Below are 22,214 nucleotides of genomic sequence, written 5' to 3' on the forward strand. Positions count from 1 at the left end.
TACTTAATGGCCTGACTTTTCTCTGAAAGAAAAAGTTATTTACTGATCCCCAAAGGGGAGTTGACAGGTAAGAATTTGGAAGAGTTGAAAAGGCTGGTATTCAATACACAAGAGGAAGCTGACAGAAGAGAGGTGTTATAGGCTCATAAAATTATGATCATCTTATAAAACACCCTTCATTCTAAATCTCAACCCCAAAGTTACTCTGATGAGAATGAAAAGTGGAACATGACCTAAAGAGGACTATTTAGCAATATTTATCAAAATGCAAATCCATTTAGCTTTGGCTTCAGCAACCCTACTTCTGGGAATGTGAATAACAGATACTTCTGGCAGATACGTAGATTGATGTGCACACAAATTTATGTACTAGAGCACTATTTGTTATAGCGAGTGAGTGGAAACAATTCAAGTGCCCACCATAAAAGACCAGTAAAATAAACTACAGTTTGTTAAGCATCTACAAAAGAGAATGAGGAGTGCTCTTTTGAGAAGTGGAATGGAATGTATTGAGTGAATAAAGCACAGTATAGAAAAGTATTTATAGATTCTGTTTTCACTATGAAAGTGGAAACATTCTATATTATGAGCTTGCTTGTATTTGCAGAAGGAAACCTAGAAAGTGACACACACAAAAAATTATTAAAAAGAGGATCCATAGGACACTAGGAGGGTTAACAATGGAAACAGTGTCAGACTTTATTTTTCTGGGCTCCAAAATCACTACAGATGGTGACTGCAGCCATGAAATTAAAAGACGCTTACTCCTTGGAAGGAAAGTTATGACCAACCTAGATAGCATATTCAAAAGCAGAGACATTACTTTGCCAACAAAGGTTCGTCTAGTCAAGGCTATGGTTTTTCCTGTGGTCATGTATGGATGTGAGAGTTGGACTGTGAAGAAGGCTGAGCACCGAAGAATTGATGCTTTTGAACTGTGGTGTTGGAGAAGACTCTTGAGAGTCCCTTGGACTGCAAGGAGATCCAACCAGTCCATTCTGAAGGAGATCAGCCCTGGGATTTCTTTGGAAGGAATGATGCTAAAGCTGAAACTGCAGTACTTTGGCCACCTCATGTGAAGAGTTGACTCATTGGAAAAGACTCTGATGCTGGGAGGGATTGGGGGGCAGGAGGAGAAGGGGACGACAGAGGATGAGATGGCTGGATGGCATCACTGACTCAATGGATGTGAGTCTGAGTGAACTCCGGGAGTTGATGGACAGGGAGGCCTGGCGTGCTGCGATTCATGGGGTCGCAAAGAGTCGGACACGACTGAGCAACTGATCTGATCTGAGGAGGGTTAACACTTCTCAAAGCATATGCCCTGTTATATGTTTCAATTTTGAGCCATATGTAATGTATTATGTATTCAAAACAAAAAACTTAGTCTGTCTTGGAGCTGCTCCATGGCTTCCCACGACTGGGTCCTGCACAGGGCACCTGGCACCTCCATTTGTCTCTGAATTTTCTGGAACTGGATGGCTTTTTTCTGTTGTTTCAGGGCACTGGGGAGAGAACTCTTAGGTAGGAAGTTAGGTAGAAGCATCAAGGAGAGGCCTGGCTGAAAGGGATGCAAACCCATCTCTAAACTCCATCCCAGACACACCCAGGAGAGCTCACAGATATGCTGCAAAATAACCACAGGGACTTTTCAACTCTTGCACAGGCTCCCTAAGCACATAGTGGATAGAAGTGGGACTCTCCAAGTAACCTTAAGCATTAAGGGCTCATGAATATTCTACATCTAATTATAACAGATGGAATTATGGGAAGACATAAACAGCATTGCATGCATGCTAAGTCGCTTCAGTCGTGTCCGACTCTGTGCGACCCCATAGACGGCAGCCCACCAGGCTCCGCCGTCCCTGGGATTCTCCAGGCAAGAACACTGGAGTGGGTTGCCATTTCCTTCTCCAATGCATAAAAGTGAAAAGTGAAAGTGAAGTCACTCAGTCGTGTCTGACCCTCAGCAACCCCATGGACTGCAGCCTACCAGGCTCCCCCGTCCCTGGGATTTTCCAGGCAAGAGTACTGGAGTGGGGTGCCATTGCCTTCTCCGGTCTAGTACATGCTGCTGCTGCTGCTAAGTCACTTCAGTCGTGTCGACCCTGTGTGACCCCATGGACGGCAGCCTACCAGGCTCCCCCGTCCCTGGGATTCTCCAGGCAAGAGTACTGGAGTGGGGTGCCATTGCCTTCTCCAGGTCTAGTACATAGAAGGAGGTAAATAAATGGTTCCACTCCCTCCCCTGTTCCCATGCTGTTGGCAGTATCATAGAGTATTTGGGGAGCACCCCAGCTGTAATGTTAACTAGTGGGACTTAACCCAGGTCAGAGTGACCAAGGCTAGTTTGGCATATAAGGCTCAGGAGCCTGACTTTGGCTTTCAGATGTCCAGATGTCTTCACTGACAGTGAGCAGGGGTCGATGGCTGCTGGATCTCTTAGCCAGCTGATATTCTGCAGATGGCACCTGGAGTGATGTGGAATTTTGAGCATTACATTGCTAGTGTGTGAAATAGTGCAGTTGTGCGGTAGTTTGAACATACTAGTTGTCAGTTATGAGTTTGGGGTTGTTGCAAGATAGGAATATAGAGAGCTCGTGTCTTGTAAGTGAGACAGCCCTTAGTAGCTGGATGTCATTACTAGAAACAAGCGTGCTTTGGAACAGATGCAAAAAGAGCCAAGAGACCCTTTCCCAAGGTCCAGGATACACGGCTTTTCCCGGACTCCGCAGCCAGACCATCCCATTAGCTTCCTCGGCTGTGGCCACCACCATGTTCCGCTACAGCCCTTGTTCCCTTGTCCTGTGAGACCCTGCGCAGGGACCCTCACCTGACAGTCGGTGGTTTTTTCTGGCCCTGTTGCCTGAGGTGCAGCATGCAGGCTAGCTGCTCTACATTCCCCAGACTTCAGATGAGAGTTTCCCTTTGAAGCAGGGCCTTCCTGTGCTCCAGCTCCTCCTCTTCCTCAGTTTCTTTCAACTCCATAGGATCCAGGTGTACTGGTAGCAGCTACAAGGTACATAAAAGATGATGCCGGATCTCCACAGATGAGTCCCCTGTCATCCGCAAGGATCTTGCCCTCTCTGCCTCTGTCCTGTCCCTGACCTTTGTGGTAGGTTCCCTTTGCTGTCTACTTTCACATCTCCTGCTCCAAAAGGTCAGATTCAAAGTACTGATTAGGGAGGTTGTACCTGAAACCTCCTCATGTCCATGAATCATTCCACTGAGACAGAGCAGTCTATTTAGTACACAGGCCACCCTTCATCCTTCCTCACCTCCTTGAGACCGCACATTTGGACTGCCCAACAAACTATGAAGAGTGGAGCCAGCCTGACCGCAAGCCATGGGACTGTAGCTGGCTTAGGGAAGGAACAGACCTGACTGGAGAGCAGGATGAACAGGGCAGGCAGTTCTTACCTCATTTCTGCAGTTTAGTTACCACTGTGACAATTCCAAGTTCGTGAGGCTGTTGGGGCCCTTCCAAAATCTGTTCTGAAAACTAGAGCCTGGCTCTCTATTCTGTCAGTTCTCTCAAGTAGGAGGGTTTCTGGCCTGGGGAGCTGACATTTGGAAGGAGTCACACTGGCAGCCTAGTACTTTGGGGACTCCTTGCACAGATGCCATTGGAGATAAACAGAGGAGGACATGACTAAACTAGCTGGTGATTTTTCTTCTTTTTTTAATTGCTGAAGCCCCCACAAAACCTGCCTTGAAAACACGGTTTTAACCTGGTCTCGTTGGCATCACTGATAAATTCTATGAAGGGGGTGGGGGTGATGGTGATTTTGTTATTTTTCCTTGTCAGCTAACTGGAGGTTCCCACTCTAGTGCTGAGAGTAATTGGAACAGTGATGTTTCAGCTGTTGGTAGCTGGGCCAGGAGGCTCAGTCCAGGTCATAAGTCAGCCTAACGAGATCTAGGGGCTGGGTGCAAATTGTGGGGACATCTTCTGAGTGAAAGCTGCAGCCCAAAATATCCTCTGATGCCCAGTGGTGTGAGTGATGAGCTAGATGCTTACCACTTTCATACTTGCAGTTATTCAGGTTCATGGCCAGCTATGTGGAATGGAGAAAGAGCAGAAATCAGGCAGAGGGAGAAAAGGACCCTGGGGTGCCAGGCACCCAGATGAAGAGATCATGCACAGATGAACAGTGCAATTTATGTTCTCTGGAAGCCACTGAAAGGAAAGACCTTGCGTGCTAAGTGGCTTCAGTTGTTTCTTTGCAACCCTATAGACTGCCATGCTCATCTCTGTCCATGGGATTCTGCAGGCAAGAATACTAGAGTGGGTTGCCATGCTCTCCTCCGCTGGATCTTCCTGACCTAGGGATCTAACCTGTGTTTCGTGCATTGGCAGGCTGGTTCTTTACCACTGGCACCACCTGGGAAAGACCAGGATAATATAAATGTGCTGAAATACTAAACCAAGCCAGCCCAAACGATCTCTGTTTCCTGTCCTCTTTCCCCGGCTAAAGGGAAGACTTCGAATCCCAGCCCAGCTGCAGAAGGGCAGAGGGTTACCCTCTGGAGATGGGCAAGTGAGGGGGTCAAGGGGACGTTTACCTGTGTTTTGGCCCTCTCTTTTTTCTCCCACCTTCTGAATCATCTGGCTCAGCTGGGGTTATGATTTTCTTTGGGATTTTCTTGGGTACGATGGATAAAGGAACTCCATTCCTAAATGCATTATAGCCAGCCTTTGAGAGTGCCTCCTTAGAAGGGTTGGAAGGGATGGTACCTTCCCCTTCAATACATTCCTCCTGGGAAGCCTCTTCACCATCCTCTTCCTCTGATTCACTGGTCTTAACAGGTCTTACTGAGCGACTTCACTTTCACTTTTCACTTTCTTGCATTGGAGAAGGAAATGGCAACCCACTCCAGTGTTCTTGCCTGGAGAATCCCAGGGACAGGGGAGCCTGGTGGGCTGCCGTCTATGGGGTCGCACAGAGTTGGACACGACTGAAGCGATTTAGCAGCAGCAGCAGCAGCAGCAACAGGTCTTACAGGCCGTCGCCATGGACACGAGGGCGGGCCCCCTATTAGAGAAGAGTTCTGCGGGTCAGTCAGCTTTAAAGCAATTACAGAAGGTAGCCCTTCAGCCCTCTGCTTCCCATGAGAATATGAGAATAAAATCTGAGGGGGGAAATGAAACAGAAGAAAAGGGGCAGGGCACAATCTTTTAAAGAATGACATAATCCAAGGGCATTACACAGGCTGAATATAATCGAATAGGTTCAGGATGGTGGACCAGACAGTTTCCAATAGACCTTGAGCCTCAATACACTCTTTGTAACACATCAGCAAGCTAAGTGATACACCCACAAGTGGGTGGAGGCCCAATTTAAATGTAAAAAAAAACTCTTAGAAATATATTTTAGGATCCTTCCAGATATTCTAAAACTTAAAACTTAAAGTTGTGCTGAAATAAGTGATGAAAGGTTTGTAGAAAATGGACCCCAGTAAGGGTTTTGTAGGTGATCAGTCAGGATTGACTAAGCCTAAAATAAGTTATTAATTCAGTAAATGAACCTTTAAGCTGGTGTAAAACGGAAATTCGGTTTTTCTCTGTTAAAACAGACAAGTTTTCTGAAGATGCTAAACTGTCTTTCATAACAGATTTCAAATTTATTTACCTTTTAAATAATCTGTATTTGCCTCTGTTATTGTCACTTTGGCTAAGTTTCACAGTGACCTATGCCCCTGCTGTATTTTAAAATGTTTGGGTGTTCCTTTGACAGGGCTTCCAAGATCAAATTATAATAAAGTTCCTTTGACCTCTAACTAAATTTGGAGTGCTTCAAAGGGCCCCTGAGGGACCCCAAAGGGAGATACTAAACTAATCAAGTTCATTTGGTGTGTTAAACTATAAAGGAAGTGTTTTCCAATAAATAAGTTTTATGGTAAATGGTACAGATATTCTAGAGATTGTTTGGAGTTCCTAAGAATCTGATATGTCCGATAAAATATTATTAGTCATAATTTTTGTTATGAAGGTGTTGTATGGCACAGCAGTAATCAGATATAAGCTTGCTTCCTTAAGTCTTTTGTTAATATACACAGTTATGGTTTTACTCTAATGTCTTTGCAAAATGTTTCCTCTTCATATAAACAGGACTTTACAAGTTTCTGACTTTTAGAACATTCTAATGAACTGAGTAAAAATAATTGAAGAATTCTATTGAGAAAACTGATGATTTCCTAAAGCTGTTAACAAAAAGGATTAGTTACATAGAACTGAGTAAACTGCTAAATACGGTTGTATATGGTTTCTATCTTAAAGAATTATTGATTTAAATCTGTGTTTTCCAGGTGTATGTAAAACTCCTTCAATTAATTATGACTTGCAGTAGTTTGGTAGATTATACCTTTTGGAACATCTGTCTTTTTCTCTGTACCTGGTTGATCGTGCTAGTAACATATGCTTGTCTCAGAGATTAAGTCGTGCATAAGTGTGCATGGCCAGTACAGTGAAATTGCAGATAGCTCATTAAATCAGTTATGGCTCCTTTGGTCACTCAACAATTATAACTGGATTATAACTAGTTACACCAATCATTAGTGAATTTGCTCTTTGTTTTCAGATTGTGCTTTGTGTGTCTATGCTGTACTATGTCATTGTCTGTATGACTTATATCCTGTTTAATTTAGATTGTTATCTCTTAACAGTAACCAGTGTGTAAATCAGGCCTCCAACAAAACTAATATGACTAAACATTTTGAGAAAATAATTGTAATAGTGTGGTTCTAGGTATGGGAAGAAACAACAAGGGATAATGTCTCCTGGATTACAGTTAGAATCCAGAAATTTTTAATTATTGATTGGGCCTGGTCCAAAACTTAACACCTGGTGTGACATCAAAAATTTTTTGACTGAATTGGGATGAACTTTCCAGCGCCTTGGGACTAAAGTTAATCATGAAATGTTTTCCAGATAATGGTTATTCATGACCAAGAAGGAAAGACCTGAGACATGGAATGAGCGATTGCAGCCCTTCAGTGTGAGTCAGCGGGCCCTGAGAAAGGGGAATGCCTGCCCCCTGGCCTTCATTCAACTACAGCCACTCCAACTACTCCCTATGGTGAACCTAGATGAAACTGAGAATGCAGGATTACAGGCCCCAGTTACCTATGATTTAATGAGCCCAGAATCTTGCATCTTCCCATGCGTAGAAAGATGCTAAATTTCTTAGCTTGAGATGCTGCCTTTTATGTTTGAAGTTCAGTATTTCTAAATTTGCAGGGGTAAACTTCTCTTCCAAGAGGAACAGAGGAAGACTAGTCTTGACATTTAAAAACACCAGCACTAATGGCAGGCACTCCCAGGAAGACAGGCAAAATGGACCCCCTTCTCTCACAAGATGGTGGGATGGACATTGAGAGGGGGAGTTGTAACCTGGAAGGGTTAGTTTTAAATTTATACTGGGTCTGCTTCTGTGACTTTAACCCTTTTTGTTATTGTAAGCATTACGTATGGCCTGCAGCCTGAGCCACCCACCTGTGAAGGACTGTAAAGAAGTAAAACTTAACTCATTCCCCTGCCTTCCCATTCTAGGGGACAGTTGCAAGCATTGAATAGTCTTTTTTACTTTACTATGTTTCCTTACCTCCCCCCACCCAATAAAAAAACCTAGCAACCAGGCTCTGAGAAGGTGGTTATTTTGAGGTGCTAGCCTGTTATCTTCTTAGCTGGCTCCCCAATTTAATTCTCTTCCTTGCCTCAACACCTCATCTCTCAGATCCATTGGCCTGTCATGCAGCGAGCATAGCTAGCTTGGACACAGAAGGCTGTATGAGGCTCTTAAATCTAAATGCTGTAAAGGTTTGTCAGCCAGACTTACACATAGCAGGCCTTGGTCATCTGAACAAGAAACCTTGATGCATACCAACTGCTTATAAACTAGCAAGTACATATTGTAATATAAATACCTGGTTCATAACTAAGCATTTAAATGAAGCCATGAGGCTATTAACATTAGGCTATGGTAATTTACATTTTAAAGCCTCCTCTATGCTTGGAACAGTTAAATCATACTAAGGATAATCAGTCTAGTAATACTAGAAAACAGGCTGGGTGCCTTATGGACAATGTCAATATATATAGTTTCCCTAAGAAATAAGGATTGGTACAGAACAAGCTAAGTCAGATGACTTTGGTATATACTGGGCTACACCTAATGGAAGTTCTTAAGTTCTTATTTATGGCCTTACTATTAACTGCTAGCTATTTTGTTTCATATTGTTTTGTATATTGCCTGTTTCATAGTGTGGTCCCTTACGTTACCAACTATTTGACCGAGTCACTGATAAAATGATAGTATACAGTCCCATATAAGGTCAGTAATTGCAACAGTGTAACTCTAGATATGGGAAAAAAGAACAAAAGGGAATAAATATTTTCCTGGACCACAAGAGATTGAGAAGCACAGGTAGTCCAGAGAATTTTGAATACTGTTTTATGGCCTTGTCCAGTGACAGCACATTTAGTGGCCTATCAACAAAATCTTCATAAGACTTGGGAATGAGCATTCTTAGCACCATGGGACAAAATGGTCATGTCATGCCCTCAAACCATGGTCAGCTTCATGAACCTGAAGGGGCTCAGCCAATTGGCACTTGCCATCTATCTCTACAGAAATTAAATCATGGCCACTGAAGCTGCTGACCTTCAATAACCCCTGAAAGGAATTCAGGGTGGAAATTAGGAATGAGGCACTCTGTGCTCTGGAAAAATTGGCAGAAGACGCCTTCAGATAGTTAAACACTTTCAGGAGGAGATTTTTTGTAAGCCCTGAGTCTTGCATCTTCTCTTGTACCTAGAGAAACATTAACATCATTGACAGTGACAGTCGCTTTGGCTATTTAAGGAAAAATTATGGTTAAAATCAACATAGAGTAGCTATAGAACTGATTAGGTGACACTATGGTGTGATTTCAGATAAGTCCTTGTATTGTTAACAACTTGAGTTTTCTGACCTGTGTTAGACTTAGGATACTGTCAGCCATTCGAAAAATAAAAGCAGCAGATAACTACAGCCTTACTTTTTAAAGAAAGAAAAAGAAAGTGAAGTCGCTCAGTCATGTCCGACTCTTTGTGACCCCATGGGCTGCAGCCCACCAGGCTCCTCTGTCCACGGAATTTTCCAGGCAAGAGTACTGGAGTGGATTGCCATTTCCTTCTCCAGGGGAGCTTCCTGACCCAGGTATTGAACCCGAGTCTCCTGCATTGCAGGCAGACGCTTTTACCGTCAGAGCCACCAGTAAAGCACTCCACTTTTTAAAGGTCTCTTCTTATAACTCTTACATATGTAGAACGAGAAATTGCTCTGGACTGTATGTTGCACAGAAAAAAAATGCATGTGTAATGATCAATAGCCACTTTAAAGGTTAAGACCTACTTAAATAAACCTAGACAACTGGCTACCTGGCTACAAGTCTCCTTGAAGTGTTAAATCTAAATTAGGATTCAAGCTTAATTTTTTCTATTTTGTCTGTTAATGTTGAGATTGTCATTCCTCCAACTACTTCTGAGTCCAAATGGCTCCATCCCTTTGGACAGGATGACCCAAGCACTGACTATGTCTGGACCACAATCAAAATTGTCATCAAAGACTTGGTTCTTACTCTTGGCTTTGATCCCTAGCTGCAGTAACAGTTTTACTCATCTATGCCTCTGGTTTTTTTTTTTTTCTAAATATCTGTTTCATTTTGTCTCTCCAGATGACACAGATTCACATCAAGATAAAGATGATGTGCAAAGAAAACCCATGCCCCCAAAGAGATTACAGCCACTCCTCCAGACAGATCCAGCAGGAATAACCACAAAAGTCACCTTGGGGCCACTTAATAGAACAGGGTGAGAGCTCCATGACCCCAACTAGGTAGGGTCTGTGAGTCCCATGTCAGCATTAAAGAAGTTACAGAAGACTGCCGTCTGTCCCTTATCACCCCAATAAAGGTTTCTTGGGGTTCACGTCTCAAGGAAAATTTGAAGTAGGAGATAGATGGTTCCTGGGCTGAACAGCTGGTGATTTTCAAACGGAGCAAAACTGAAGTTTGTCCTCAGCCAGACAAGAATGACGTATTTCCCTTCCTCCATTGTTAGGAGGGAATAAACTGATGGGGGAATTGTGCAGTGAAAAGGAAAAAAGAGGAATGAGTTTTTGTTTTTCACTGCTCTGAGAGCAAAGAAGATAAAGAACAGTGAGCAGGCCTGAACATTCCTAGTTTGTTTTACTTTAACTGCTCCTGGTTCTGAATGTCTGTAACTAAGTTTGCTTTTCTGCACCCTAACTCTGCAGGAGCCACACTTCACTTGACTCTGTGCTAAATACATCCTCTATCTGATGTTTACAACAGCCTTCCCCTTGTAGTTACATGTCAGAAAGAAGGCCTCAGAGCCACCAGACTGCCCAATGCAGTTACGGGTTACTGATGCCAGTTTATGACTGCCTTTGAAATGATGCAAGAGGAAGAAATCATGGTCCTGTCACCTTTGTTTCCTCATCACCGGCTCCTGACTCCTCCTGACTGTGAGCACCTGCCTTAGGGACACAGTTGTTGAGGCAGGAGCATGCTGTGTTCCCCTCTCCACTACCTGAGAATAAAAGCCACTATTCTGTTTCTTCCAAATTCTGCCTCTCTGGTTTTCATTCGGCTTCGGTGGGCAGAGAAGGCCAAGATGTTGGCCAGCAACGGAAGGAGGTCAGTCAGAAAAAGACAAATATTGTATTACTTACAGGTGGAAGCTGTATATTCATACAGATGAACTAACTTACAAAATAGGCTCAAATGTAGGAAACCAATTTATAAGAAAATGTTAGTGGGGAGGCATCAATTTAGAGTTTGAAATTGACATATATACACACTAATTCATATCAAATAGATGATCAAAAAGGGCCTAAAGAATAGCCCTGTGAATTCTACTGAACACACTGTAATCACCTATATGGGGGGAAAAAACCCGAACAAGAATAGATGTTTATAGATTACTGAATCAAGTTTCTGTACACCTAAAACTGACACAACATCAGAAATCGACTCGACTCCAGTATAAAATAACAAATGACAAGAAGAAAAAAGGGGCATGAAGAAATGCTGCCACCTTGTGGGCACTTTGCAAAACAACTTAAGCCTGTGCTGATGGGCACTTAATACTTAAAAGGCCTTTGGGGCTGTGGTAAAAAAACACCTGCGCCGGAAATATCCTAGCGGGGGTCAGTGGAAGAGAGTTCAAAACAAGGCAGATGGTCAAGGAGTCAATGTCAAGCGGTAGATTTAGCTCACATTTTAAAAAACATCACATGAAAAGATGTCAATGTTATTAAATATTAGAGAAATGCAACTCAAGATTGCAACAAGGTATCACTTCACATGGGTCAGAATGGCCACTGAAAAACTACAAACAAATGTTGGAGAAGAGAAGAAGAAAAGGGAACCCTCCTACACTGATGCTGGGAATAGAAATTGGGAACAGCCACTGTGGAGGACTTACCTGATAACTCAGTTGGTAAAGAATCTGCCTGCAATGTGGGAGACCTGGGTTCGATCCCTGGGTTGGGACGATCCTCTGGAAAAGGGAAAGGCTACACACTCTAGTATTCTGCCTGGAGAATTCCATGGACTATAATCCATGGGGTTGCAAAGAGCTGGACACGACTGAGTGACTTTCAACTCACTGTGGAGGATAGTGTGCAGGTTCTAGGAGGAAAATGAGAATAAAATTAGAATACTTCATAACACCATACACAAAAATATACTCCAAATAGATTAAAGATCTAAATGGAAAAATGGATGCCATGAAACTCGAAAACAAGCAGAACATGCTTTGATAAAAATAGCAAATTCTGAATGCAATAAACTTGGGACCCAATTAACCTTAAAACCGTTGGCACAGAAAGATCATAAATGAAAGAGAAAGACAACCCTCCTAATGGGAAAAAAACATTTGCAAACAAAGATACCCACAGGGAATTCATCTCCAGAACACACGAACAGCTAGTTCAGGTCAATATTTTTTTTCTTTAAATAACCCAGTTTAAAAAATGAGTCAGATTTCTCCGAAGAAGGCATAAAAGGCCATAAAACATGAAAAGATACTCAGATACTAAGATTAAGATACTAATTCTTAAGAGAGATAAGTCAAAGTACAATGAAGTGTCACCTCACACCCATCAGAATGGCCATCTCAAAAAATCTACAGCAATGAATGCTGGAAATGGTGTGAAGAGAAGTGAATCCTACACTGTTGGTGGGAATTTACATCCACTAGGGAGAACAATGCCAAGGTTCTTTGAAAAACTAAACATGAAGTACCATGTGACCCAGCAATCTCACATCTGGGCATAGATTCAGAGAAAACCAAAATTTTAAAACACCTGCACCCCAATGATCATGGCAGCACTGTGTACACTAGCTAAGATACGGAAGCAGCCTAAGAGAAGAAGGACTGATGAGTGGATAAAGAAAATGGGTACCTATACACGATACAGTATTACTCAGCCATGAATAAGATGAAAGAATGCCATTTCCAGCCACAGGAAAGTATTAAAGAGATGATACTAAGTTGAAGTAAGAGAGGGAGAGGCAAGTATCGTGATGTCACCTCTAGACAGAATCTAAAAATAGATATAAATGAACTTTACTAAATAGAAACATGCTCACAGAAACAGAAACAGGCTTTTCTAACAGGAAAAACGATGGGGGAGCAGGGAGAAATTAGCTGGTTCTGATTAACATATACACTCTACTATTTATAAAAACATAATAAAAAAGCACCCACTGTACAGCACAAGGGATCCTGTGCAGCCCTCTGTAATAAACTAAATGTGAAAAGAACCTGAAAAAACCACATATACGTCCATATTTAAATGGTTTCTAGATGACTTGTTTAGGTTAAGGATCCGCCTGCCAATGCAGGAGATGCAAGAGACTCAGGTTTGATCCTTGGATCAGGAGGATCTCTTGGAGGAGGGAGTGGCAACCCACTTCAGTATTCTTGCCTGGCGAAACCTGCAGACAGAGGGACCTGGTAGGCTACAGTCCATGGGGTCACAAAGAGTAGTACCTGACTGAAGTGTCTTTGCATGCACACATGCATGGAGCAGAGCACCCTGGCTGGTCCTGAGACTGTGGACGTGGTGGGTGGCCGGGTTAGCACACAGGCCACCTCATCCCTTGGTGTCCCAGGCAGCTCCTGGCACAAGGTAATCATGCCCATGGCCCAGCACGTCAGGTGCCCGTGAGTTCCTCTTCACAGCTCAGCCCCCGGGGATGAGAGTCAGGACGCAAAGAGAGGGTGGGAGTGGCCAGTGTTCACAGAGCCCTTGGGCAGGTGGGCTGGTGGATGCCAAGGGGAGTGAAAGGGAAGCAGAGAAGGACCTGGACGGGGGCAGGTTGGGGATCTGGTGATGATGAGCAAGGGCAGGTAGCAGCAAGGGTTGAGGGCTGGTGACAGAGCAAGGACAAGGGGGGCCCGAGGCAGAGACGGATCCTGACTTGTCTTCCCACTCACTCTGGCGCCCCCTGGGAGCCCCCACCTTTCTGAGCCTCAGTCTCACCTCCTTCCTGTCTGAAATGGGCATGATGGCAGTGTGCATCTGACAGACAGGGATATTTATGCAGAAAGAGGAAGAAGTTGATCAATGGTCAAGTGCTGTTCAGCTCTTCCTGGCTGTGCCTGCAGGAGAGCAGGCTCCGGTGCACACAGGACACACCTGTGTGTGCCCGGCACTGGCCTCGAGGCCATCTGAGCCTGTGCCCAGTGTGCCCAGCCAAGGGGACAGCTGGGTCCTGCCTGCAGGGGTGTCAGAAGTGGTGTGGTCAATGCGGGGGACCTGGGCTGGGATCTGTCTGCTGGCACATTCTGTCTCCTTCCCCAGCTGCGTGGGCTGGGGCCTGAGGCTGCGTCCAGAGGGTCAAGCCCAGGTGCACTGGCCTCCGCAGGATGGCAGCGCCTCCAGGTGACCGCCATGGCTGGACTCACACATCACACAGTGGGTTTGTTGCCTGGCTCTGCCCACTGCTGGCTGGCTGGATGGAGTGTGGGGGCCCTGGGAGGGCTGCTTCCCAGAGGGCACTGCACTAAGTCCTGGAGCTACACCGTCCTGGGTCCTGCACATAAATCTCAGTAGAACTGAGCTGCTCTTCTGAAGCCACATAGGATATGGAATTGATTTTTTTTTCCATTTTATTGATGTGTAGTTGACTTACAAATGCTGTGTTAATTTCTGCTATACAGCAGAGTAACTCAATTATACACATGTATACATTCTCTTCATGTTCTTTTCCATTATGGTTTATCATAGGATGTTGAATGTAGTTCCCTGTGCTATACAGGTCTTGGTTATTGAGAATAGTGCTATTATAACCAGGTATATGTCCAGGAGTGGGGTTGCTGGATCATATGGCAATGGAGTTAGTTAAGGTGAAACCAGAACCTTCCTTAGGATCCTAAACTTTCTCAGATCACAGCACCCTTCATTTTGCCTTAATTTCACATAGTCTCCAGGACAAAAGAAATACCTAACAGCTCTGCTTATGAAATAGTTAGGCTGAATGATTTAGTATTTGTCCTAAAAACTTTGAAGCTGATTGCAAAGTAACATTGAAACAAATTTAGTTCATCCTCACCCACAGTTGCTCACTAGTGAAGGAGAGTCTTGTTAGAAGTGTTTGGGTACCACCCTCATTTCCTGGTCAGTGTTAACTTTTGTGTGGGACTCGCTTATTGGAAAAAATTTTCAATGCTTTGTATTTATATATTTCTCTTTTATTTAAAAAATTTTGAAAGTATGATAACACATTTACAGGAGACTTGGAAAATACAGAACAAAGTTATATATAGTTCCACTGTATATTACAATTTTTAAGTAGCTAAATTAAGATTTTTGGCTGGAGTTTCAATATCAAACTCTCAATAATTAATAGAATAAACATATAGAGCAGAAGTATATAATATACCTGAAAAGCACTATGAACCAATTCAACATATAATTTTTTTTGCACTTTGTCATATGTCCCTGGATCTGTTCCAGTGTTCCTAGTTTATAGCCTGTGAGAACTGGAATAAAATTTGTATCCTACTGTTTGTGTGAAAACTGTATAAATCACATGTATTCAGTGCTTTTTTAAAAAACTGTGGTAAAATACAACATGAAATTGACTCTTTTCACTGTTTTTAAGTGTTCAGTTCTGTGGCATTAAGTACATTCATGTTGTTTGCAGCCATCACCACCATCCATGTTCAGAACTCTTTAATCTTGTGAAACTGAGACTTTCTCCCCATTAAATATTATCTCCTCTGATCAGCTCTATTACCCAGAGAGGCCTGGAAATGGTGGCCTCACCAACAGCAGAAAGATACCCAGGCCCCTTGATGGTGGGTTTGAAATTCAGTTTTCTGCTAAAGGAAACTAGGACTCCTCGGAAAAATGGCAGATTCTGGGTCAAGAATAGGAACTGTACAAGTTATACCTGGAATATTTTGTCAGAGCAGAGGAACCTTCAGACCCACTGGAATGGTATTAAAAGGATCTGGGACTTGAAGAGACCAAAGATGGGACACTTTGGACATCAGCAAGAGGAAAAACTGCAGCAGATTGAAATGCATCTAAGAAGTTTAAATCTGGAGTTATTTTTTTTTAAAAATTGAAGTATAGATCATTTACAATGTTGTGTTAGTTTCAGGTGTACAGCACTGTGCTTCACTTATACATGTTATCTATTTTGTTTCAGATTCTTTTCCATTGTAGGTTATTAACAATATTGAGTAGAGTTCCCTGTGCTATACAGGAGGCCCTTGCTGATTATCCATTTTATATATAGTAGTGTGTATATGGTAATTCCAAACTCCTAATTTATCCCTCTTCCCTTTCTCCTTTAGTAAGCATAAGCTTGTTTTCTATGTATGTGAGTCTGTTTCTGTTTTGTAAATAAGTTTGTAACTTTTTTTAGATTCCACATATAAGTTATGTGTTCGTGCATGCTACGTTGCTTCAGTCGTGTCTGACTCTCTGTAATCCTATGGACAGTTGCCCACCAGGCTCCTGTGTTTATGAGATTCTCCAGGCAAGAATATTAGAAAAATGTGAAAAGTGAAAGTTGCTCAGTTGTGTTCGACTCTTTGCATCCCCATAGACTGTAGCCTGCCAAGCTCCTCTGTCCATGGAATTCTCCAGGCCAGAATACTGGAGTGGGTAGCCGTTCCCTTCTCCAGGGAATCTTCCCAACCCAGGGATTGAACCCAGGTCTTCCGCATTACAGATGGATTGGAGTGGGCTGCTATTTCCTCGTCCAGAGAATCTTCCTGACTCGGATCAAACCCTTGTCTCTTATGTCTCCTACATTGGCAGGCAGGTTATTTACCACTAGCGCTACCTGGGAAGCCCTGTATAAGTGATATCATAGAGTATTTGTCTTTCTCTGACTTCACTTAGTACGATCATCTCTAAGTCCATCCACGTGGCTGCAAGTAGCATTAGTTCATTCTCTTTATGGCTGAGTAATATTCCGTTGTGTATAGGTGCTACATCTTTTTCACCCATTTCTCTGTTGATGGACATTTACGTTGCTTCTTTGTTCTGGCTTTTGTAACTAGTGCTACAGTGAGCACTGGGGTGCATGTATCTTTTCAAATTAGAGTTTTCTGTAACTTCTGAATGATATTGAGGAAAAAAAAAAACCTAATTGGTCACCTTTGGAGAATGATTTTTTGAACTTTGGTAAATAACAGAAAAGACTGAATTGTTTGTCTTGCTTCCCTGTACGAGCTGCAGCACCGGGCAGCCCTGCAGCAGGTGAGGGGGTTTCTGTGTTCAGAAGGGGTCCAGCATGTGGATGCATGAATGGACACCTTGAGTGGTGGTGCTGATGCCAGAGATGTAGCAGAGAGTGGTGTCCAGAGCTCCTGCCTCTTGAGGAAGGGCACCACGTTGCCAGGAAAGTCGTTTGCCTCCGGATTCTAATCTGAACCCGACTCAGCCTCCATTTCCCACCACCAGTCTGTTGGAGTGCAGAGGTCAGGGGATGGTGTTCTCAGCTGTAGGGACAGTCATCAAAATCTCAATCAAGGGAAATGCCCTCCTGACAAATGATTCAGTGTCTGCAGTGAATAGATTGCAAAGGTAAATAGAGAAATAGAAGCCGATGGGTTGAAGGTGACGTAATCAATGTTGAGGGCTGGGTGCTCAGTGGAAAATGATTAAGGAGAAGTGAGGCAGTGATGACCACACAGGCAAGGTGGTCAGGGCACACAGGGTGAGGTCTTGGTGTCTGAGCAGCATTAGGGAGGCCTCGGGTGGCTGGCAAGGTCTATCTACCTGGCTGGGGTTGCCAGGGTGTTTAATAGCCATGTATCAGGACCTAGGTGGTGCTAGTGGTAAAGAACCTGCCTGCCAGTGCAGGAGACATAAAGAGACATGAGTTCAATCCTTGGGTTGGGAAGATACCTTGGAGAAGGGCATGGCAACCCACTCCATCCCCTGGACAGAGGAGCCTGGTGGGCTATGTTCTATGGGGTCGCAAAAGAGTTGGACACAACTGAAGTGATGTAGCATAGTAGGCTAAACTATTTGCCTTATGCTGTTGTTTTTTTGCTTGAGGATTATTTTGACAAAAAAAAAAAAAAAAAGAGGTTCAGAAAGTCTTGAGGTTGGGCAGTCAGCTGATGTAAGCTTCTCACCTTCCTGCGACAATAGTCACTGCCTCTCATATTTTCTTAGAACTTTTATTGTAAATTTACCCATAAATATACTTGTGTCTTTGGTTCTGTGCTTTCTAAAGGGTATTGGAGTTTGTTTTTTTGTGTTTGTCACTTTTATTCTGTTTTGTTTCCTGTAAGGAACTGTGTTAGGTCAGGTCCTCTGAGAAGCAGACCCAAGACAGGATTAAATATGTGTGGATGTTTTTGAGGGAGCACCCTGCAAGGAAACTGGGGAGGGGGAGTGTCCGAAGGGAGGGAGGGGGAGGGAGGAGGTGTCAGTTGCATCCCAAGGAAGGCAGAGGCTGAGATGGTTGGATGGCATCACTGACTCAATGGACACGAGTCTGAGCAAACTCTGGGAGATAGTGAAGGATAGGGAAGCCTGGCATGCTGCAGTCCATAGGGTTGCAAAGAGTTGGACGTGACTGAGCGACTGAAAACAACAATAAGGAAGGCAGAGCTGCCTCAATGTGCCCACGCAGGGCCCATGGGCATATAGCAATATGGATGGACCTAGAGATTATCATACTAAGTGAAGTAAGTCAGACAGAAAGACAAATACCATATGATATCACTTATATGTGAAATCTTAAATGTGATACAAATGAACCTATCTACAATACAGAAATGGACTCACAGATCCAGAGAACAGAGTTGTGGGGCCAAGGAGGGTGGGGGGAGGAGGGTTGGGAGTTTGGGGTTAGCAGATGTAAACTATGATATCTAGGATGGATAAACAACAAGGTCCTACAGTGTAGGCCAGGGAACTGTATTCAATATCCTGTGATAAACTATGATGGAAAAGAATATGGAAAAAATATATATAGACCTTAAATCACTTTACTGTGCAGCAGAAACTAATACAACATTGTAAATCAAGTATATTTCAATTATATATATAAGCAGAGACCCTCAACATGTTTGCCTACAGCCCCCACCACAGAGGTGGTGAACACTTTCCTGGCCCCGTACCTCCTAGGCCTTTTCTGAGGACCGGACCTTGCATTGGGAAAAAAAAAAAAAGTGTTTTAAGGGTCCTGGTTAAAGTCCTGGAGGGCAGAGAAAGGCCTGGAGCATATCCTTACGGAAACACCAAGACACTATTTATTACACAAAAATAAGACACAGTTCGTGTATTTAATAGGGGAAGAGTCAGACGACATTTATTGGGACAGGAAACATTATATAGCCATTAAATAATACTTAATAGAGGGTTTCTACTGCCTTCTCTTCATGTTTCACTTAAAATGTTTCTCAGGACTTCCCTGGCAGTCCAGCGGTTTAGACAGCGCTGCCAATGCAGGGGGCCTGAGTTCAATCTGTGGTCAAGGAATTAAGATCCCATATACCGTGTGGTGCGGCTGAGAGAGTAAAAAAAAAATGTTTCTCCACTCCTTGTAGATAGTAGGGAAAAAAAGCGTTCATAGGATTGAGGCCAGTGTGGGTTGTTCTCCTGTTCACTCCTGTTCAAGCCCAGCAGTCAGGACCATCATTTCCAGTTTCCCAGGATGGGCAGGCCATCCATCTGTTCATTGAATATAATGCTCAGGGTCTGACAGTAAATGGAAGTCTGAATTGAAACAAGGACCTCCTGGCTTCATCTTTAATAGACTTTCTCTTACACCACAAGTGTGCCATAGGTTAATTCTGCAGACCTTCAACAATGAGACCTCCGTCCTGGGCAGCCAGCCTGGGTCCTTCCATTTGTATTCACGGACGAGAGAATGGTTTGCACCATCAAGCACTGGAAAAGCCGACAACAGCACTGTATTTAATGGGGGAAAACTTTGCTTTTAATTTTGGCCGTGACAGTTCTTTGTTGCAGCTTGTGGGCTTTCTCTAGTTGTGGGGCACGGGCTTAATTGCCTCTTGGCATATGGGATCTTATTAATAGTTCCCCAACCAGGAATTTGGAGAAGGCAATGGCACCCCACTCCAGTACTCTTGCCTGGAAAATCCCATGGGCAGAGGAGCCTGCTAGGCTACAGTCCATGGGGCCGCTAAGAGTCGGGCACGACCGAGTGAGTTCACTTTCACTTTTCCCTTTCATGCATTGGAGAAGGAAATGGCAACCTACTCCAGTGTTCTTGCCTGGAGAATCCCAGGGACAGAGGAGCCTGGTGGGCTTCCGTCTATGGGGTCGCACAGAGTCGGACACGACTGACGCGACTTAGCAGCAGCAACCAGGAATTGAACCCTAGTCCCCTACATTGGAAAGTGGGTTCTTTTTTGTATATAATTTTATTTATTTAGTTATTTATTTATGGCTGCGTTGGGTCTTCATTGCTGCATGGACTTTTCTCTAGTTGTAGTGAGCAGGAGCTACTCTCCAGCATGGTGTGAGGGCTTCTTCTTGCAAGTGCTTCTCCTGTTGCGGAGCACAGGCTCTAGGACATTCAGGCTTCAGTAGTTGCAGTTCCTGGGCTTAGTTGTTCCACAGCAGGTGGGATCTTCCCAGATCAGGGGTCGAACCTATGTCTCCTGCATTGTGCAGGTGGATTCTTTACCACTGAACCACCAGGGAAGTCTGTAATGGGGAAAGCTTAGGAAAAAAAAAAAAAGGTTCATTCACAGGGGCCAGCCAAGCCCTATTGGAGCCTGAAGCCCAAAGAAACAAATCAGTAATAATCAATCTTGTCTTGAACATTTTAATATCTTGTTCATCGTGGATGATTTTGCATTAATTTTTAGTTTTTTAAAAAAAGTCTTGCATTAAAATTGTATCTGTTTTGATTCCTGAGTTTTTTGCTGCTGCTACTGCTGCTAAGTCACTTCAGTCTTGTAGATGGCAGCCCAGCAGGCTCCCCCGTCCCTGGGATTCTCCAGGCAAGAACACTGAAGTGGGTTGCCATTTCCTTCTCCAATGCATGAAAGTGAAAAGTGAAAAGTCGGACACACTCAGTTGTGTCCGACCCTTGGCGACCCCATGGACTGGAGCCTTTGACACCCTGTTAAATCTTGCACCTGAGGTGAGGGTCATGCCTACCTTACCATGGACCAGCCCTAGTTAAAAAATAAGGGCATTTTCCTTAACAGATATTTGTTTTTTCCTTCTGACTCACTTCACTTTGTGTGAGTGCTCAGTCATTTCAATCATGTCTGACTCTCTGACTCTGTGGGCTGCAGCCAGCCAGGCTCTTCTGTGCATGGGATTATCCAGGCAAGAATACTGGAGTGTGTTGCTATGCCTTCGTCCAGGGATCTTCCTGACCCAGGAATTGAACCCCCATCTCTTATGTCTCCTGCACTGGGAGATTAGTTCTTTACCACTAGCACCATCTGGGAAGCCTGCATGACAGTCCTGTGCTCTGTGGTGACCTAAATGGAAATCCAAAAAGAGGGGGTATATGTAAACGTGTAGCTGATTCACTTTGCTGTACAGCAGATACTAACAACACTGTGAAGCAACTACAATGAAAATTTTTAAAAAGTAAAGGCATTTTCATTACTGGGAAAAAGTTTTTCCCAAAACTGGGAAAAAGTCAGGGATGCCCCAGTACCTCCATCATGTAACTGAAAGGTCAGGGCAGCCAGACAGAATGCTGGAAAAGAGAAATGGTCAACTATAAGTATTAGAATTTCAAAATGGGCTTTTAGGGCTTCCCTGGTGATCCAGTGGTAAAGAATCTGCCTGCTATTGCAGGAGACATGGGTTTGTTCCCTGATCGAGGAATATCCTACATGCTGTGGAGGAACTAAGCCCATGTTCTTCAATTATTGAGCCTGTGCTCTAGAGCCTGGAAATCAAAACTAATGAGCCCACATGCCTCAACTAGTGAAGCCTATGAACCCTAGAGCACATGCTCCCCAACAAATGAAGCCACTGCGATGCAGTGAGAAGCCCATGCACTGCAACTAGAGAGTAGCCCCTACTCGTTGTAACTAGAGAAAAGCCCTCGCAGTAAGATGCAGCACAGTCAAAAATAAATAAATAAAAAGACTGATACAAGATCAGAGTTTTTCTTTGTTTTTTTTGTTTTTTTTTTTTAATGTACCAGTAACTAAAGGAGATCAGCCCTGGGTGTTCTTTGGAAGGAATGATGCTAAAGCTGAAACTGCAGTACTTTGGCCACCTCATGTGAAGAGTTGACTCATTGGAAAAGACTCTGATGCTGGGAGGGATTAGGGGCAGGAGGAGAAGGGGACGACAGAGGATGAGATGGCTGGATGGCATCACTGACTCGATGGATGTGAGTCTGGGTGAACTCCGGGAGTTGGTGATGGACAGGGAGGCCCGGTGTGCTGCGATTCATGGGGTCGCAAAGAGTCGGACACGACTTAGTGACTGAACTGAACTGAACTGAACAGATATATAAGAGAAAAATCTGTTCCCATGGCTACAAAAACACATGTCTTAGAATAAGCTTCCTGTGTCTACAGCTATGTAGAAATCCACAGTGCTGTTGACATTTAAGGCTTGAATAAACAGGGAGACATATCTTGAGTGAAAAGACCTGATGTCATGTGTATAAAATGCCATCACTGTTGGACAGTATGGAGTAGGGCGTGAGATGAT

The 22,214-nt window shown here is 43.7% G+C and overlaps 1 protein-coding gene and 1 long non-coding RNA gene across 16 annotated transcripts in view; one reads left to right on the forward strand and one right to left on the reverse strand.

Annotated features, from left to right (window-relative positions):
- Positions 1 to 22,214, forward strand: part of LOC109575654 (uncharacterized) — a 90,627-nt gene that overhangs the window by 13,886 nt on the left and 54,527 nt on the right. For 6 of the 15 annotated variants that reach the window (XR_011562596.1, XR_011562598.1, XR_002183268.2 and 3 more), the window contains 2 exons: positions 6,932 to 6,998; positions 9,718 to 10,629. The exons of 5 other annotated variants lie outside the window; for them this stretch is intronic. The gene's annotated coding sequence lies outside the window, so the exon portion shown is untranslated. Of the gene's footprint in view, positions 1 to 6,931; positions 6,999 to 8,982; positions 9,201 to 9,717; positions 10,630 to 22,214 lie in introns of those variants that run through there. 4 more of the 15 variants (XR_011562600.1, XR_011562601.1, XR_011562602.1 and 1 more) reach the window with 4 other exon arrangements.
- LOC139178199 (uncharacterized) lies at positions 10,053 to 13,206 on the reverse strand. Its single transcript, XR_011562606.1, has 2 exons — positions 13,064 to 13,206; positions 10,053 to 11,697 (listed from the first exon to the last, which is right to left on the reverse strand). It is a non-coding gene; the product is annotated as an uncharacterized lncRNA (long non-coding RNA).

This window comes from Bos indicus, chromosome 21, assembly GCF_029378745.1.
Source record: "Bos indicus isolate NIAB-ARS_2022 breed Sahiwal x Tharparkar chromosome 21, NIAB-ARS_B.indTharparkar_mat_pri_1.0, whole genome shotgun sequence".
Lineage (NCBI taxonomy): Eukaryota > Metazoa > Chordata > Mammalia > Artiodactyla > Bovidae > Bos > Bos indicus.